The sequence below is a fragment of the Pinus tabuliformis genome, chromosome J (genome assembly GCF_031772625.1).
Source record: "Pinus tabuliformis cultivar Carrire ecotype Pingquan chromosome J, CPIR1, whole genome shotgun sequence".
Classification (NCBI taxonomy): domain Eukaryota; kingdom Viridiplantae; phylum Streptophyta; class Pinopsida; order Pinales; family Pinaceae; genus Pinus; species Pinus tabuliformis.
Window position 1 is genome coordinate 382,597,272 of NC_142295.1, and position 6,000 is coordinate 382,603,271.

Here is a 6,000-nt window from a genome sequence, read left to right on the forward strand (position 1 = left end):
GAAAGTGCTCAAGAAGAAAGCTTTAAAACAACTAAACTGAAATCAATTCTTAAGAGGAAATAAATGCATCAAACAGTGAACTAATGACAATGGCCCAGTATCCTTGCTGCTGAATGAAAAGAAAGTAAAAACTGAACTTAAAGCAACTCAAACCAAAAACAAAGCAACTAATTCACACTACTTAAACTCTTCAGATCCTTTACCCTTCAGCTCAATCTACCTTGTGGGAAGCAATCATGAATAAGTCAAGCAATATGCTATCTAAATGGCAAGAAATTAAATTGCATAAAAGAAACTAGTCACACTACTTTAACTCTTCTGGTCCTTTACCCTTCAGCTCAATCTACCTTGTGGGAAGCAACCATGAATAAGTTTAAGCAATATGATAACTAAATTGCAAGAAATTAAATTGCAGAAAGGAAACTAATCACACTACTTCAACTCTTCTGATCCTTTACCCTTCAGCTCAATCTACCTTGTGGGAAGCAATCATGAATAAGTTTAAGCAATATGATAACTAAATCACACTACAGTTAGTAATATTTTGATTTCTTGCTAATAGAGTCACTTCACTATAGAAAGAAACCATAAATTGATGAGCAGTATGATATCTAAATAACAAAAATAAATAAGCAAATCACAACTTGAAAAAAACAATATTGAAATTAAACTTCAGAAAATGAAAGTTAGCAGGAAGGACAAGATGATCTCATGTGTCAATAGTTATCAAAAAGATGAAAATTTTCCCGGGTTGTCTAAGAAAACCTGCAAAAAAGCACTGATCAGCTGACGACTATAAGAAAACAAAGGTGAAAATATAAACAGCAGTGAGTTAAGAAACATTAAAACAGCGCGTTATGTACAAGCTAAAGATTATGAAAGAAGAAACATAATAAAACCAAATGAAAACTTTACAAGGCTTCAGCGCGTAGGGGCCCTCTGCCACTTCAGCCAGTCAATGAGTAATCACACGAATGAACTCAGAAAAGTCTTCTCATGTATTAAAGTAGCAACATATATAAAACAGTGGGGTGATAACAACAACAGTTCAGAAATTACATATCCAAAAAGCCTCTTTACAGCGTTCATCGACACGTTATTTATAATGAAAAAGTGCTGAACTAACTAACTGAATCCTACGCTATTAACTACGTTGCCAAAGACACGTAGATCCCTTCAGCCGAGATCTAGCGTAACTGTCATCATGTCTATTAAATTTCCGGAGTGGTAGCTGTTGGATTCAGGTTACAGGAATGATCTCCAGGTGTGCCGGTGTCTTCGTGAGCTGAGGACTGTGCCACGTAAACGCTCACATGCTCAAAACAGAGACGTGCCACCGCTGAACTCCTTAGTTGGCTTTGCCTTTGACCCTCGTTGACCGTGACCTTCCATGGATGATTTGGCTGATTTGAAGGGACACGTTCCATGTATCCATCACCTGGAGCTTGCCCATGTGGCTCGTTTCTTCATAGGACACTTGTAGCACAGCTTTTAACAAAATAGCTGCGGAATCCTGTGCTGGCTGCGGAAACCTGTGCTGGCTGCGGAAACTGACAAGTTTCCGCAGCTGCATGAACAAAAAAACTAAACCAAACAACAGTCATAAGCATAGTCAGAAAACCATGTAAAAAGCTCTTTTTAAACTACAATGCAATGATTTAATAGCTGGGTGGATGAAATAAGTGGAAAAGGAAGGCTGAGAGGGTGTATAGGAAGGTGCAGGTTTGAGGCTCAACAACAATTTTGCATAGGGAGACCTTTGGAGGTTATATTGGAAACACTCCACATACTCTTCCAACGTTTCACTAGGTCTTGCTACCATTTGGAATATCTCATATTTTAGTTCCCTAGATCTGCAATAATCCTGGTATTTTTTAAGGAAAGCAATTTTCATTTGGTCCCAATCATTTATGGTGCCCCCACCTACTCCCATATCCCAACACAGGGCTTCTCCCTTCAACATAGAGGGAAACCGCTTCAGTTCCTGGGGATCGGTGGTGTAATCATAACCCTGACATAATACATCAAATTCAAACAGAAACACATCCGGATCTTCTGACGTGAGTCCATGAAAGGTGGGGATATTTTGTAGAGGGATAGCTTTCATGGGTGTGTTGACAGTTGTGTCAACAATAGGATACTGTAATGTAGAGGTCTAGGGTGCTTGTGGATTATTGGCCATTTGATCAAAGATATGCCAGTACCCTTCTGGGATCTCTAGAGCTAGAGAGTTATCCCTAGGATGTCTAGAAGAGGTGGGAATGATCCTAACAACACTCCCTTGATCTGGGACACTGGGTGTCCTTTGCTCAATTACTACCTGAGGGGATCTTGGTTCCTCTGTTTCCCCTGTTTCTCCTCCTCCTTCACGAATATTGCAAGAATTCCCTTCTTGTGAGGGAATTGGTCACGAATTTTCAATATCTTGAAAACTCTGCTCAGTCCCTTCCGTTTTACTATGGACCTCAGCGTAGGCTACAGATGGTGAGCCTGTGGCCCGAAGGGAGACAGTAGGTTGTTTGGAAGCAACAATTCGAGGACCTACTAATGGCTGAGATTCAGCTTTTCTTAAGACGGCGTCAATAAAAGTTGATCGTCCAAAGGTCACCGGTCCCTTAGATTTTTCAAGTTTTGGATGTGGAATTATATTGTTTTCTGGTATTTTCTTCTTAGTCATTCATGCAAAAATTCAAATGTTTATTTCTACCTTAAGTTCCTAGCAATTCTGCTGGAAAGCGAGCGGGGGAGCAGGCATTTTACTTGCTCCGTACGTAGGTTCTTACCTTCCATTTTTAATACCCAGTTCTCTCTTAATAGACAAGCATCAAACACCTACTTCACTTTTATGAAATTGTGTTGAAAAGCAGGTGGAGGAGCAAGCACTTTACTTGCTCATTACGCAGGTTCTTACCTTCCGTTTTCAAAATCCAATTCTTCCTCAACAGCAACATCACTTTTTTTAAAATGGCTACACTCTCCCCGACAACGACGCAAAAATGTTGGTTGATAAAAGGTGTCTTTTAAAACTCCTAATTACCCCACATTAATCATCAACCCGGGCAAGTCCTCTTATTTCAAGAGTGTACACAATATGTGCATGCTATAAATCCAGAGAGTAATGTTTCTTAAATTGTAGTATAGATCTTTGATACAAGAGTAAATGGATGCATCTAATAAACTCAAATTGCAATTATTAAAGGAAATATGACATCTAAGCTTCAAAACTCAATCCTCTACTAAAATCAAATCTTACACAAGCAATTCAAGTAACAACAGCATCAGCTCAGAGCATAGTAGCAATAACTCATCTCTTCTTAGCTGATTCAATCTAAATCATATTCAATATTTATAAAGCAATCAAAACAGAAATGATATCAATCTGAGAGTTCAATAGCGATAACCAAACTCTTACAGCTGATTAAATTGATACGATTCACTATCTAAATAATTTACTCTGTAATAAATATAAATCGAATCAAATGACAGCGCTGTGAAATATATAAAGAACATATACTACTTCAATCCAGGAAAGCGGTAAACAACGAATAAGTTAAATTCACAGAAATAGGAAGATTATCAAACTAATCAAACTTTGTGAGAATTAGAAATATATAACACAAGGAAGCAGTTCAATCCACCAAAGGCTGGGCCCTTAGCCACCAGTGAACATTGCTGAGCTACTTCAGATAATGCGAGGGAACATTAAATTCAACTATATATTAATCATCGAACTTAAGTAACGTTACAATATGGTCACGTTCTCCAACAACGCGAGTCTGTAATTAAAATTACAATTTGAAAATAACAGAGATTCCCCTTTCTTCCTACAATCGCTTTCTTTTATAATCAGAAAGGGGTAAAGGATAAATGTGATCCCTTAGGATCTCCCGATCCTGAGGGATTCGCAACCGATTGCTAACTTCAGACACCTTTCCTATTTCGTGCTAATCCTTCTGATTTGCCCTCAGCCTTGTCCGCAACCGACACGTTCCATCCTTTGTTTGTCAGTTTTTGCTGTTCCATCGTTAGGGAACAACAATTGTTCCTTTTGTCGCTTTTCTGCATAAAGAAGAGTAAAAGTTAGCTAAATTGTAACTGCAAATAATTCATCCATTTCTTATCATAATTCCTCAATATATTAGCGCATTAAGATATGAAAAAGATAAGAATCAAGGAAAAAGGTGATGAAATTAATAGTAAATACATACCCATTTCGTAACTCAACAGTCCTCCCAGAAGGATCACTTTGACAACAAGGTTCGTTCATGAGCTCCCAAGCAAAGATTGTAGGGTCATCCTTGTAGGCCACTCCAGTAATGTTGTTCACTCTAGTCAATACAGTCTGTAGGAAAACACATTGATGAACACATATTTGATTAGTTTTTTGTGTATCTATTATATACAAATTAGTCTCTTTACATATAATGAAACAGAGAAAGACATTTATATGCTTTGTTACCTTAACATGGTTCTTATAGTAGCCTTTAACAGTGGGATTGGTGAAGAAATCATCCTCAGAGTTGAGATTTTGTCCAGCATTGCGAGCCCATTGTACATATTGGGCCTTTCCTCCAAAGTTCACATAATTGTTCACAAGGCTTAGTATTAGTCTGAGACCATACTTCTTGGCTTCAGAGTCCAAGGCCTTCATCACAAAACAGAGAAACCAAAACATGCACAAGATTCAGAAAGACAAGCAATGCCAACACATTCAGACACCCAAAAAACAAAAAATCGGTGGAGGGATTCAACGATTGACGTATTGCAAGGGCCCATGCACAGACCTGAAAGACTTGTTCATCATATACACCAGGAGAAGTCTGCAGTGCCTTGTATTGGCCGTCGTTGAAGGCCCAAGTTCTGGCAACATTAAGCCCATGAGTTGCAGCTTGTTCAAAATTAGAGGTAACCTTATGTGTAGCCGTTCCAAGGGAACAAGTGTGTAGATCCTTCGTTGCCTTGGAAAACGCCAAGTGAAAAATTCGTCCCTCTAACCTAAATAACAAAAAAGGAGATAAATTATTACTCTGCATAAAAAAATAAAAAAAAAATAAAAGAGATGTGTTACTAGTTTTCTTGTAGAAATTTGGAAAGACCCTGTCGAAACAGAGGAGATTACCTTAGAAAGCAGACCCATCTAAACCCTGGTCAGCGGTATCTGGATGCCAATGTTTTAGGAGAAACTGAGTGCGTTGAAAGTAATAGAGACGGCGAGATCTGTTGCGTTGCATTCCTGAAATAAAACAGAGAAGAAAGGGAGCCGAATCCCCTTTCCCACAACAACAACTGCTTTAAGCCTGCCTGTCCTCCACCACGCCCGCGACATCTGACTTTAAGCCTTCGATGCAGAGAGAGTGAATGCAAATACTGCAGATGATCCCTGGAAGTAGCGTCGAGCGAGGGCAAGGGCAAGGTCTCCACTCCGAGAAGCACCTGGAAGTAAAGTCGAGCGAGGGCAAGGGCGAGATCTACTGCGTCACATTCTTATAATTTTTAATTAAATTTCTAACTAAATACCATACCGTACCAGTTGAATCAATCAGATGGCTAAAATTATTTTAATCGTCTAACATTTAAATCAAAGGCTCAAAAATGTACACGTAACCTAAGAGAAAAGTTGATTTCAGAGGGGAACGCCTTATGATGTAATTAAATTAAAAAAATATACATATTTAAAAAACATTTTGATTGTGAAATGGCGGGTGGTTTTTTGGCATGTGGTATTGATGAGCCATGGTATTGGTCGATAGTATGGTATGATTAATAATATCCATGGTTTAAAATCTTGTTATATTGTAAGTATTATTTTGATTGTGAAATAAGAGATGGTTTTTGGGCATGTGGTATTGATGAGCCATCATATTGGCCCATGGTATGGTATGGTTAATAATATCCATGGTAAAGTGGGGGTGAATATCCATGGTTAAAAATATTGTTATATTTTAAGTATTAAGTTTTTTATGTGCTTATTAATGAAATTTAAATATGGTTACAAAATTA